The sequence below is a fragment of the Pseudorasbora parva genome, chromosome 18, assembly GCF_024679245.1.
Source record: "Pseudorasbora parva isolate DD20220531a chromosome 18, ASM2467924v1, whole genome shotgun sequence".
Taxonomy (NCBI): domain Eukaryota; kingdom Metazoa; phylum Chordata; class Actinopteri; order Cypriniformes; family Gobionidae; genus Pseudorasbora; species Pseudorasbora parva.
Window position 1 is genome coordinate 36,987,798 of NC_090189.1, and position 15,591 is coordinate 37,003,388.

Below are 15,591 nucleotides of genomic sequence, written 5' to 3' on the forward strand. Positions count from 1 at the left end.
CGTCATTTATCTGAGTGTGTTCACCTGTCCCTTGTCTGAGTTTGCCAACTCTTTCCTTATGTTCTCTACTCCTCGTTTGTCTGAGTGTGTTCACCTGTTCCTTATGCTGAGTTCACACAGCCTGATTTTAGCCCCGATTTTGACTCGCCGATAGGTTTTGCGAGATCGTTGACAAATGGCCGAGATCATAGGCAAATCGCTGCTCGCTGCAAGTGACAATCACGCAGTGCGAATGATCAAAGACGCGATCAGAGAGAACGACTCGCAGACGCCCATGAGATATTTGGCATTCTTAATATCGACTTAATATCTGGACCTGTCGGCGATTCAAACTCTCGTGCGTGTGGAATGAGTTCTGACTGAAAATTACATCGGCGATGTAATTCCAAGTCCTGTGCGAGAACTCCGGTCTGGTGCAAATGTGTTTGTGAAACGTAGTTTGCACACCTGTGAGAGAGAGTTGTCGGCGATTCTTCCTCTTGTTCAGTCACGCAGTGTGAACCCCTCTGTCGCGGATCCATCAGTCAGTGTGAACACAGCAGTGACTGAATGCTACACCAGATAGTCATGCAGTGTGAAAAGAGCAGTGACCCAACGAGTTTGAAAATCGTGCAGTCTTAACTAGGCTTTATGTTTTCTGCTCCCTCAGGTGTTGCTGATTTGTTAGAGCTTCTCTGGCTGCTTGCTCTCCATAACTGCAAGCCTGGTGTGTTTCCTGAAAGACCTGACTGCACTGACCTAGGATTCCTGCCTGGCCATCACTGGTATCCTCTGGTCTCGTTCTGCTCTGACATAACTGCTCTCCAGTCTACCACCTTCTTGAGCTAGTTATAGTGGCTGCTCTTTCTGCCTGTGATTGTGTTCCTTATCCGCCTACTGTTTGGGCTGTGTTCACCTCCTCACCATTTCTTGTCTTGTCAGCTGTTTTGTTATAAACCCCTGAACACTCATTCCTGCATTTAAGTCCTCTCTCATAAAACTGACAGGTTTGTGACGGTAAGTTAAGTGTATTATTTAGAAAACGATCAGTTCATTCAAAATGTATTACATATTAGTATCTAAGTTAAAGGCTCAGGGAAGAAGGAGGTGATCAACGTGAAGTTTAATTATAAAATTAAACCGTAGGAATCCGTAGGAACATTCCCCAGGACTTTGGGGTGGTACTCTGTGTTTTGACCTCAGACACCAAGGTCTAAATTAATTTTTCGGTAAATATGCCCCCCTCGAAAAGGCCCTGCTCACGATATAGTACTTTTTCAGAGTTCAGGAACTTTCAGAGATGAGAGGCTTGGATGCTGAACATGTTGATTGGTTGAGTTCACACAGCATTTTGATTGGCTGACTCCACACAGCATTTTATTTTAACCACCATTGTCAAAGGGCTGTTGCGGTGCATGCATTAAGAGTTGTTTGCTATTCAAAACAACAATGAAAGTTTTTACTCAGCAGGATCTTTCCCCAGGAACTATGGATTTAGTTCCAGGTAAAAAATTCACCCTCAAAAAGTCTTTGGTAAAGTTTTTCAAAGTTCTGGAACTTTCGGGGGTGGGACTCGGGCGATGAACATGCTGACTGGTCGAGTTCATGCAGCAATTTATTTCAACCTAAAGGTCTATTGCAGTTTATGCAGAGTTGTTTGCTATTCGAATCAAATATGGAGTTTAAAAAATACGACTGATGACAAGGTTCAGGCTTTAAGTTTAAATGAGGAGGACAAAATCCAGTGGTAAATGGAATTCCGCATGTAGACCTATGTCCCTGGACAAATCTTCATGGTACTTTAGAGCGCAATGGAAATGCAGACAGCAACAGGTCTGGGAAGGAAAAAGTTTCTGGAACTAATTATTCCAGGTAATTTCAGTGGAAAAGTGACTATAAATATCCCAGACATGGTCCTCTCTCATCTTGCACTGTCGTTACTCCTCCTTTTATCCTTCCAGAGCTCCTCCGTAGGACTCATTAACTCGTAGGCCTGGTCACTGTTGTGAGGCTGGACAGAGGTGCCTTTTTCTAGAAGCATCCGTTGCTTAGCAGGTGCTATCAGCTGCCCCCGGAGGCTCCTGTGTTCAGTCCTTCTGGTGGAGGGACAAAGTAGAGATAGCAAGTGGGTTAATGCAAGTCTCTTTCAACTTCCAGACAGAGTGAGAAAATGAGAGAATGTAAACAGCTCTCTAATAACACTTTTAAAATTGTTGTGTTTTTCAACGTTTTTTTTTTTTTTTAAGAATGGTAAAATACCTGTAAATACAGTACCACACAACCTGACTATGGTAATCATTCAGTACCTCTAAATAAAGTACAAAATTGTACCTTTTAAGGTACAAGTGGCTGTCATTGTGGTGGTACACTTAAGGGGAATTTTTTTTTCTAAGTCATAAGTGGGCAAGTTCTGTCCTAAAGAGTTGTTGTTGTTGTTGTTTTAGTCTTGCCCAACAAAAGGAAACACTGATCACCATAATGGTGACCAAACATTTTCAATAAAACCAATATCTAAACCACTTCAAGTTCTCTAAAAAGAACTTTTATAGACGTCTTTCAGGGTTTGAGTCAAGCTCTGCAGGAAAGCGGGTCTGCCCCAGCTCCAAGCAGAGGAAAACAATGGTTTAATTGTACCATATAGACCAATTGTGAAACTTTAAAGATACAGTTATATGTTTTGTTCCCAAGGAACAACATTGTATCTCCACTGTACCTTTTTTTCTGAGAGTGTTCGATCTGATTCCACTGATTTAGAGAGAAGTGATTTGCATATTGAAATGGATAGCAAAACTGTTTTCGAGGAACGGATCTCAAAAGCAAGAGTACTACATTCTCAACAAGAAGCCAACACTTCACACACACCTGGCTGATCTGCATTCTTGGGTTACAGACCTCACAGTGTTCCCTTGAGGCATTTTTACTTTTTCCAACAGACTCTTGTGGTGCTGGGGTTGTGTGAGTATGTGTAGGGTGCAATTTAAACATGACTCTATTGTTTTACACTTTATAATCGTTACTCCTTTGAGATCAACCCCAACATGTCTTGGTGTAATGTGTCTATAAGCATCAGTAGGACATAAAACAATCTCATTAGCTTCAGGACTCTTAAATCAAAAGAACTTTAGTTGAGTAATTGTTACACAAGCATATTCCATACCACAATGACATGCATTGGAGATATATTTCAAGCTGTGGTCACCACTTAAATTTGGTTCCTGTTGCGGAATTCCTTTGAACGTCACTGTGGAAAAAGCTTACTCCATCATTACGGCTCAGAGCACCGAGGAATTCTCAACATTCAAAGCCGAGTTTCAATGAGAATGTAGAAGTGTGGTGTGACATGGCAAAAATACTCTAATTCCTGGATGTTAAAAACCTCATTTATATCCTATGTTTTCCCACATATTTTCATTGTAGAGTTTTCCTGAATCTACTGATATTAACAAATTCAATTACACCATGAAAAACTTGAACAACTTACATCTTGAATTAGCATATTAACACATGTCTACATTTATAAAGTTATAAAAACACGTACTGGGTTATTGGAAACCAATCCTATCGCAGTAACGAGGCATATGATTATTATTTAACAGTGAAAAATGTACCACCTTAAGAGCAAATGACAAATAAAGTGTCCAGGATAATGAAAATGAAAACTTTTACTTTAAACTGCTTGTGCCATGTACTTATAAATGTAATGTTTGTATGAATGTTGTTTTTGTATTAACAGTTGTATTAATGCTTCTAAAACCCTTTTCAACAACATTCAAAAGTTCACATATATCATGACTTACTCATTCATGTACTATATGACATTTTTAAACACAAACTAACCTTACCGTGGCATAAAAAGGTCAAATTATATGATATTTTAAGAGACTAACTGATCTTGACAAACAGTCACAAGGGTCTTCAGGGTCTTCCTGTATATCACATCACTTCCTGCTTTATGTTTATTTCTTCTCCCTGAATGTTTCTGATGAGGTCGCATTATTTAAGAAGTGTTTTCATTGTATGAATTGCTTTTTAATGTGTTTGTGAATAAATTAGTAGATAGACACCTCTCGCTCACATCTCAACATCCCAACCCTTACGAAACAAAAATATATTGCAATATATTTGAAAATATCATGCAATATATTCACATAAATGGTATTTAATATTTATATTTTCCGATATATTGCAATATATTGAAAGTGGCAATCATTTGTATATTTTGCAATATATTGCATGAATATATAATATATTTTATAATACCATCAATATATTATTCCATATATTAAAATATATTTCAAGAAAATATATTGGTAAATATAGTTTCCTTTCGTAAGTAAAGTTTTATTTTTTACAAACATGCTGATGTTTTTATTCTTATTTTAACAGTTTGTGTATAATATTTCAGTGTTAATGGTTTTGTACATCTGTCACAATGTAATTCAGCCTTTGTGAAGAAAGAATAACGACAACAAACTATTTGCGATTAAGCTGTTTATTATTTTACAAGTAAAGAGGGTGTTTAAAAAGGCTGTTTAATAAAACACTGTAAATTTCCTTACAAATTATTGCTTACCAACAGCAAAATGATGCTGACATCACAGTACTTGTTTTATTATAAATGATCTTGTTTAGTACTGTAATTGTTTTTAAGTCACCATGATGGAGATCAGTGTTCTGTTCGCTTGGGATCTTGGACCTTGTATATTCATATTCAAATTTATGAACTAGCCAAGTCAGAAGTGTGACAAATTAAAACAATGACAAGCTTGAATATAAAATTTGCGGATTGGCTGATTTTATGTTAGTCAGACTATACTATTATAAGCATTATGTATTGTAATGTTATATGTAAGATGTATTAATATCTTAATCTTCAAATTCATAATTGTTTGTAGATTGATATTTCCCAATTTTAAAGCAGTTGCTGAGATTTATGTTTCAACAAGATTTGTTTTTCTCCCATCATCTAATGATGCTCAGGCATCAATATTTAATATACAAAACACAATGGTGACACTCAACAATTAATAATATTAATAATAATAGTAAAAAGATCTGACCATTACAAAATAAACAAACTGCTAATGAACCCCAAAAAAAGTTTAGCAGCAAAGATAAAACCAACAAGAATCAAGAAACTCCACAGCATAATCTATTCATGCCGCGCTGCATGCTGGGTACCTTTAGAGTACATGTGCACTGTAGAAATACAGTATGATATTCCAAGAGTGCAGTCATGTAAAAAAAGACATGCAATTATTAACCTGGAATATACTGTAATTTCACACTAACATTTTTAAAAGTGTAAGGGTCAGAGAGAATGTGTAGACACTATCACTATCAGAGAAATACAACTTTTTTATCAACCTCAACAACGTATACACTGAAGGATCCTTAATGGCTTGGACGGAGAAGTAATGAATGTTTAAACTTTAAACTCATATATCATGACATTCGTTGTATCATGCATCAGGAAGCCAATGTGTGACTCAAAGGATGTTTGTAAAAGTAAAACCGATCGCACCCGCTGTTTGCTCAAGTGTGGTAATCCATAGCTCAGTTTGCTGAAAGTCAAAGTTCGTCTTTCTTATCATTGCCAGGACTCTAGATCCTATAGCACATGAGAAACAGGCATAAAACCGGCCACCAATAACATCCACCCCCCACCCCCACACACACCCCAGGTCTGGGATTGAGTAGCTTTTTACTTTTAATCAGATTGGCCTAATGCCTACAGGTCGCCCACGCAGCTTGAGCAGAGGAGACAATTGATACATATGCTTGTCCGTTTCCCCCTCCTCCTCTCCGGAGTGTGACAACAAAGCGTCTTTGTAACCCCTAGGAAGAGACACAGTGGACCTTTATCTGTATGTCTATTGCATCCAAAAAAAGAAAAACCTGCAAAACCTTTGTTCAGTCGCCTTCCTGTGAGGTCATACATATTACATAAGAGCTTGCTTCCTGTTGCACTGACCTGGTGATTTTAGGCCAGACGTTGTTTCTCGGCACTGGCCCATGTCTGACCATCTTTTGTTGCGATGTCCTGTGGCAACATCCAGTAAAGAGCACATTCAGTCACATCTTGTTCCCTAGAGACAAATAGAGTTCAAGGACTAGTTCAATCGCAAATAAAAATTCACCTATGGCGTTCTTCTCTGGAGCACAAAAGCAGACATTTTCAAGACTGTTTTCATGCTCTTTCCATGCAATTAGAATGAAAGTTTAAAAAGGATACAAAGGCAATTCAATGAAATCATAGGTGGGTGTGTGACTTTTGAACTGTTGCAAATTAGAGGTCATTGAATTCAGAATGAGAAGGTAAATGCAACAAATAGCTGTTTTTGGACACAAGAATGTGTCCCACTCACATCTTAGTAAAGTAGCAAAAGAAAGACTTAATGAATACAACAACAATATGAATACTGGAATTAAAGTATGGTTAGAATCATGTAACATCTTATCTAGGAGCGTGAGAAAAAAACACATCGAAGCCTCACTTAGAGAGAATAAAAAGCATGCAACAGACTGAATGTTGTAAGAGTAAATTATTGAACTCTTGCCTTACTACAATGTTTCTTGCACCTAAAATATTCCAGTGAGTCTGGAGCACACAACCTGACCGATGCTGACTGATTACATTAGCTTACATACACCAGCCCCAACCTTCAAATCTCTATTGTACAGTGTCAATGCAACGCAACGAGTAAAAAGAGTTTTTTTTTTACAAAAACTATACTTCACACGTACATTTATGTACCGTTTCATACACACTAAAACATATAATATTGATGTATTGACAGCACTAAAACTTAAATAAATTATATATGTGTAAACAACTTTACAGATGTACAAATTTGTATATTAAAATCATGGCATTAATATTTTGACTATTGTATAGATAGATAGATAGATAGATAGATAGATAGATAGATAGATAGATAGATAGATAGATAGATAGATAGATAGATAGATAGATAGATAGATAGATAGATAGACAGTCAAATAAAGAAATCTACATAATATATATCTATGATCATGCCAATTTGACCTTAGACGAGATTCGTCTGCATACAAGGTAAAAAAAAAAAAAAAACTACATAAATACTGTTCGTTTCTCACAGAATCGGATCGGTTCGTGTCTTAAGACATCAATGTGTCATCACGAGTAGCAGGGTTTTTGTGCATTTTTTTACTCATAGAGTTGTTACAAATTCACATGCATTATGACTGCACACTGCAACGGTTGAAGTTAAACATCTTCATTTGTGTTCTACTGAAGAAACAAACACACCAAACACATCTTGGGTGCCCTGGGGTAAGCAGATAAACATCTCATTTTCAGTTTTGGGTGGACTACCTGTAATAAGAAATAATAACATTTCACTCTGTTCGTGACTTCTGCTGCAAACTCGACTCGATTGTTAACTACACTTCATAAAACCTTCAAATGAATAACATTTCTTTAGTCATTTAGCCATTTTTTTATAATTCATTTGTTTGCTGTAAGACAGTGACTGCCAATAGAACCATAAAATACACCAAAACACAACATAAATTCACGAAAGACATCCATTGTATTCACTCGCTTTAATCCAAATCTTTAGAATCCATACGTTTGCAAGGACCAGATCCAAACTCAGCCCTTTATCCAGCGATCTTCATCTCTCCATTCTCAGCAGCGACCGTAACATCAAATCCTGCGCTCGTTGATGAATTAAAATTCCAAAATTTCACCCTCGAGAAATGTTTTATCAGTGATATCAAATGCTCTAGCCTGCTTCATCCCATATTGTGACATGCTGTGTTTCAGTCAATGTAACATTGGGAAATGCACGCTTGCAGAGTGACGTCTTATTAACATTTTCATGGATTAATATCCCAAATTTGTTATTTCAATTACTTTTGGTATCACTGATGACATTTTCGCAGTAAATACATTTGTGATTACTCTTGTTTGCATGTATTTCTTTATAGTTTTAAGAAATGGTCATGGGTTGGTTTAGAGGTTGGAGTAGAAGCAAGATTAACGGCTTTTGAATTCTAATTTGTTACTAAAATTGTAATTTTTCTACAAATATCTGTCCTTGTTATGTTTTATTATTTATTATTATATGTTTTATTTTTTTTATATTCTGTATACAATTTGTAGTTTTTTTGGAGTAGTGTTAAGGGAGCTTATATTTATCTATAAAATGGTAAAAAGGAAATTATACAAATATATTTATGATATGAAATATTCATAAATATTTAAAGTTGTTTTTCTGTAAAATCTTAATAACGCAATATTTAAATGTTTCCGATACGTCCATAGTGTACATTTGAGCATCTATCCAAATGTACAAAAAGTAAGTTTTGTGTCTTTGAAAGTTTAATATTAATATTAACAATGAGACCAGGCTGGTCTTTCACATTACCTCTTGAATAATCTTTACAGTAGGGTATGGCAATCTTTTGCATTAGCTCTAGAGCTCTCTTCTCATTACAAACTCTCTTGCGTCATATGATCCTAAATGGCAAAATTACTTTCACACTTCCTTGAAGTAACTAAGAATATCATGAGGGAGGGCACTTTGTGGAGGTTATGTTGCTCACTTTCATTTGAAATGACACTTTGTATGGCGGTCTCTTTCTGCGGTGCCCTTCAAGGCCACAAAAACGCTCTGAATGTGCAATGCCGTGGGATTGGAAACCACTGGATTAGCACATTGTACAGCAGGGCTTCTTACTCTAGCCCTTGAAGTTCACTGTCCTGCAGAGTTTGACATAAAAAATAAAACTTTTTTGTCAATGATAACACAAAAAAAGTTAATTTATTTACTTCTATTGTGGTCCTTGATTTTATAAAAGCTCCAACCCTAATCAAACACACATGGACAAGCTAATCAAAGTCTTCACGATTACTCTAATGTTTCAGGCCGTTGATTTTGTTTAGGGTTGGAGCTAAACTCTGCAGGACAGTGGACCTCAAGAGCCAGAATTGAGAAACCTTGTTCTACAGAGTCTCTCTATGCTACAGAGAGTCTGTCTCGATTGAAGATGGACAGCCAGTGTTAGACCTGTATTTTGCATTAGCAATTGAAATCTCTTTTTACTACAATTTCTTTTGCATACAAATGCACAACCTCACCATTTCCCATGTATGTTGCCAAATGAGCAACTGAACAAGTTGTGCCACTAGATGGTCTTTCTGATGAAGATTAGAGAACACATTGAGATTTTAAACTTTTGGTTTTTAAAATAGGGTTACTAAATGCATCCTCAAATACAAGCCCCAACCTCAAAGGAAGATTAGCACAAATGCTTCCGAATGACTACCTTAACGGCCAGCATTAACTGAACTTGTCGAATGTCTCTTGCAACCTAAAATTGCCTAAAATTGATAAAGCTCCATCTCACAACCTGCTGCATACTATCTGTGTTCAGCAGAATAAAGAAATGCATACAGGTTTGGAACAACTTGAGGGTGAGTAAATGATGACAGAATTTCATTTTTGGGTCAACTGTCCCTTTAACTCTCATTGCTAGAATGTATTTTGGATTCTAAAACCGCACTGAGGCTCAAGCTCTATGTTTCCCTGCTGCGTAAGTTAAATATATATGTATAATTTTTTTTTTTTTTTTACAAAACACTATAGGGGAAAGCCAACTTAAAATGGTAGGTTTTAGTATGAGGCTACTTACAACCAAAGTCTTGCTCGATGGAAGATTAGTACACAGAGTCTACAGAGTGTACACCTGTTTTTTGCATAAGCTGCTGAGCTCTTCTCACCACAATGTCTCTTACATCCTAAAACCATTCTCCAGGTGGGGCTCCAACTCTGCTTTGCTCCACACTGCCTTTGTGTGACTGATTACACTGGAGATACCTTTATGAAAACTAACGAAACCAAAAATCGGACCCACTTTATATTAGGTGGCCTTAACTACTATGTACCAACATTTTAATTAATCATTTGATACAATGCACTTATTGTGTACATACATGTTTTTACATTGTACTTATATTTAAAAAAATACCTGCATGTAATTACGTCTGTAATTCATTTGTTACATTTGTAATTGCACATTTGGCACTTCCCTTACACCTAACCCTACTCTTAAACTGACCCATATCACCACACCTGACCCTAGCTTGACCCTTAAACTTACCCATACCACCACACCTGACCCTAACTTTACCCTTAAACTGACCCATACCACCACACCTGACCCTAACCCTACTCTTAAACTGACCCATATCACCACACCTGACCCTAGCTTGACCCTTAAACTTACCCATACCACCACACCTGACCCTAACTTTACCCTTAAACTGACCCATACCACCACACCTGACCCTAACTTTACCCTTAAACTGACCCATACCACCACACCTGAACCTAACTTTACCCTTAAACTGACCCATACCACCACACCTGACTCTAACTTTACCCTTAAACTGACCCATACCACCACACCTGACTCTAACTTTACCCTTAAACTGACCCACACCACCACACCTGACCCTAACTTTACCCTTAAAGTGACCCATACCACCACACCTGACCCTAACTTTACCCTTAAAGTGACCCATACCACCACACCTGACCCTAACTTTACCCTTAAACTTACCCATACCACCACACCTGACTCTAACTTAACCCTTAAACTGACCCATACCACCACACCTGACCCTAACCCTACTCTTAAACTGACCCATATCACCACACCTGACCCTAGCTTGACCCTTAAACTTACCCATACCACCACACCTGACCCTAACTTTACCCTAAAACTGACCCACACCACCACACCTGTCCCTAACTTTACCCTTAAACTGACCCATATCACCACACCTGTCCCTAACTTTACCCTTAAACTTACCCACACCACCACACCAGTCCCTAACTTTACCCTAAAACTGACCCACACCACCACACCTGTCCCTAACTTTACCCTTAAACTGACCCATATCACCACACCTGACCCTAACTTTAACCTTAAACTTACCCAAACCACCACACCTGTCCCTAACTTTACCCTTAAACTTACCCACACCACCACACCTGTCCCTAACTTTACCCTTAAACTTACCCACACCAACACACCTGTCCCTAACTTTACCCTTAAACTTACCCACACCACCACACCTGTCCCTAACTTTACTCTTAAACTTACCCACACCACCACACCTGTCCCTAACTTTACCCTTAAACTTACCCACACCACCACACCTGTCCCTAACTTTACCCTTAAACTTACCCACACCACCACACCTAACCCTAACTTTACCCTTAAAATGACCCATACCACCACACCTGACCCTAACTTTACCCTTAAACTTACCCACACCACCACACCTGTCCCTAACTTTACCCTTAAACTTACCCATACCACCACACCTGTCCCTAACTTTACCCTTAAACTTACCCACACCACCACACCTAACCCTAACTTTACCCTTAAACTTATCCATATCACCACACCTGTCCCTTACTTTACCCTTAAACTTACCCACACCACCACACCTAACCCTAACTTTACCCTTAAACTGACCCATACCACCACACCTGACCCTAACTTTACCCTTAAACTTACCCACACCACCACACCTGTCCCTAACTTTACCCTTAAACTTACCCATACCATCACACCTGTCCCTAACTTTACCCTTAAACTTATCCATATCACCACACCTGTCCCTTACTTTACCCTTAAACTTACCCACACCACCACACCTGACCCTAACTTTACCCTTAAACTGACCCATACAACCACACCTGACCCTAACTCTACCCTTAAACTTACCCATACCACCACACCCGACCCTAACTTTACCCTTAAACTGACCCACACCCCCACACCTGTCCCTAACTTTACCCTTAAACTGACTCATACCACCACACCTGTCCCTATCTTTACCCTTAAACTGACCCATACCACCACACCTGACCCTAACTTTACCCTTAAACTTACCCATACCACCACACCTGACCCTAACTTTACCCTTAAACTGACCCACACCACCACACCTGACCCTAACTTTACCCTTAAACTGACCCACACCACCACACCTGACCCTAACTTTACCCTTAAACTGACCCACACCACCACACCTGACCCTAACTTTGTCCCTAACTTTTCCAACGACATGAGGGTGAGTAATTAATTAAATAATTTTCATCTTTGGGTGAACTAACCCTTTAAAGCCACCTAATATAAAGTGGGGCACAAAGATCATACACAAGTCCCATCCCCAAAGAAAGATTAACACACATGCTATATATTTTTCAGCCTTGATTGGAAATGGCCGGCCAATGTTACACCTTTTTTCCGCATCAGCTCTTGAATCTTCTGATTTCAGATTGAACACTAAGATTCTTTTTGTACTCTTGTATCCTAAGATCATGACCTACTCCATTTCTGCTATCCACACCATAGGATAAAGGTGAGGCTTAGGTGTAACTCAAACTCAAAACCTTGCGACCACAATACAGCATCCATATTTTAATTTTTTATGTGAAATTTGTTTTAACTAAATAGTAAAATATATCTAATAGAGGCAAGCTATTAAGAGCAAGTGTGAGTAAACCTCACTCCCTAGACCTAACAGATATGAAGAATCAGCATATGAATCTCAACAATGGTGACATATTTAATGCTGCAATGCATGTTGGGAGCCGCAAGTTTTATACTGTGGAGGCTTCGAAGGGTTGGAGCTAATCTCTGAAGGACATCAGCTCTCTAGGACTGAACTTGCCTACCCCGGATGTAGAGGTACAAAAAAGTACCTAGTGACGGCCACTTGTACGTTAAAAAGTTGTACGGCCACTTGTACGTTACATTTTTTAATCTTTTTTTTTTTGACAGTGTACCGCAAAAAAATAGTAAACGTTATCAGAGATGTCGCTGCAAGAGGGAGGGGAAATTATTTGATTAAATAATTTATATTAAAGGGTTGATGAATTGAGGAATCAACTTTCCCATGAGCTTTTGATATATAAAAGGTCATGGTAATATAAGAATATCCTCTAAGTTTCAGAGCTGAAATATTCCTTGTTAGTCAAAGAAAAGTTTTTATAGACACCAGGCTCAGCAAACGGTCCTGTGCTTCATACTGACGTCATAGCGTGTCTAAACACCGCCTCTACAGCGCGTCTAATCCAGTAGCCCCGCCCACCGACTCATGAAGGGCTCGTGCTAGCTGGTCAACAACAATAAATATGCAGAGGAAGATTAAGATATTGCGCTATTCCTGGTTGTGGAAGAACGCAGTCGCAGCATAAGCTTCCTTCTGATCCTAATATTAGGAATGAGTGGTTGAACTTTATTTTTAATTTTATTTTTTTAATGAAGTTCCAGCTCATGTGGGGAAGACATATTAACATCAGTTCACTGCGGGATCGTTTGTAAACAAATCTCCGGTCGATGCTGGATTTGGATCCGACAGGAATGGTGCAACACACTTATGTGAGTACATTTTATATGCATTTTTATAAGTAATAGTATTGCATTGATATAGATCGTTTTGCTTATGTGCACGTGTCTAACAGAGCATACCTTTGGCATTCTGGACTCAGACACATACGGGCCAGGGCTCACGAAGCCCGGCAGGCAGATGACTCTCATTATATTCCGTTCTTGTTCTGCTGTTCTCTCTCTCAGTCTCTCTCAAGTTGACATCTGAAGGGCGGCGCGCTCAGTTCGCGCTTATATTGTCCGATCTTGCGGGCTATGTGTACTATAAAAATAATATTCCAATCTTCCAATTGCGGGTGGATTAGAAATAAATCATTGTGTTTGTTTGACAAAGACGTTTACAAGTCCTGTGGTCGAGAGAATCATTCTGGTTGCCGCTTCTCCCTCAATCTCTCCTCTCCCTCATGTGAACTGACAGGGGAGCTGAAGCTCATTAAATATGCAAATCCTATCCAATTCTAGCCGTGGGCGTTTAATTCCAAGTCTCCAGTGCGGCACGCCCATCAAAACCCAGCGTTCAGGAGAGAGCCTCAAAACCAGTGTAGAAAATAGGCTGTAACTTATTAGTTATGATGTTTTTGAATGTAAAAACCACACTAACATCATTAGTTGACCTCAGACAACAGTATAAAAAAAAGCCAGTTCATGACACCTTTAAGTGGCAATATCCATTTTGATATCATGGTGACTTAAACACGATTGGTGGTGGTTGAGGAGATTCACCCCTTCTAAATGTAAAGCGCTATGAGGACCCAGAAAAAGCGCTATATAAATGTAACAAATTATTATTATTATTAATATTCTGTCATTTTATTATGCAGTAAAATAGCAATGGGCCGAAGACTTGTTGAGCTGGCTGCAGCTGTCTTCGGTCTGAGCGCCATGCATGTATGAAATGTCTCTGCGGTCGTGTCGGTCTGTACACTAGAGGAAGTGTTTGGCTTTTGACAATGAGCTCCCTAGGAATGCACCACTGCCGAGGCCAAGTGGGCGTGTTGCACTTCTGATATCGAAAGCCAAGTTTGGTTGGCTCTGTCCCCTCCGGCGCCTGTGGGGGGGCTGCTGCACTCAGTGGAGGGGCTGTTTTCACACAGCCCGCAGATAAGCGTGCGCATGTGTGTATGCTTGTGACAGTACTTGATGCATGAAAATCTGCAAACTGTATAACACTTTAGTATGGGGAACACATATTCACTATTAACTATGACTTTTGCCTCAATAAACTCCTAATTTACTGCTTATTAATAGTTAGTACGGTAGTTTTTGTAGCATTTAAGTTTAGGTATTGGGTAGGATTAAGGGATGTACACTCTTAGAAGAAAAGGTTTTATTGGCGCTACATGTTTGGACTGTATTATAGAAGTATAGTTGAGTATACTCCAAAGAACCTTTTATGCTAAAAAGGTTTTATAATGACAAGAAAGAAAAGGTTTTATATAGAACACTGCAAAAAAATGCTTTTCTTATTTAGTATTTTTGTCTTGTTTCTAAATATCTAAAAATTCTTGTCAAAATTCTTAAGTAAAAATTATTGTCTTGTTTTTTTTTTGGGGGGGGGGGGACCTCAAAATTAAGAGTTTTAAGAAAGAAAAAAAAATAAGTTTTTGCTTTAAAAAAAAGCTAAATAATCTGATTATTTTACTTACCCCACTTTAAGCTAAAAACTCTCTTCATTTTTAGTTATTTTTTCCCCAAAACAAGACAATTACTTTTGCTTGTCTAGTAAATATTTTGTAAAGTAAGTAAATATACCCATAAGTTTGGATTAGAAATAAGACAAAAATACTAAGTAAGAAAAGCATTTTTTGCAGTGAACCTTTTAGAGGTTCCAAATACAATGCACCGACATAAGCTTTTAAGGTTACAGAACCTTTTCTTCTAAGAGTGTAGAATAAGATCATGCAGAATAAGGCATTAATATGTGCTTTATAAGTTCTGATAAACAGCCAATATCCTAATATGTATGCTAATAAGCAACTAGTTAATAGTTAATAGTTAATAATTGAAACCTTAATAAGTGTTATCATGTTAACACTGTTTCTAAATTTATGCATTCTCATTTTGTTTGCTTCCTGTTGTCCAGTGACAAAAGACGGGGCTTTGGGAGAAAAGGAATTTCATCATAAAGAATCTTTCCATTAGAACACGGCAAAT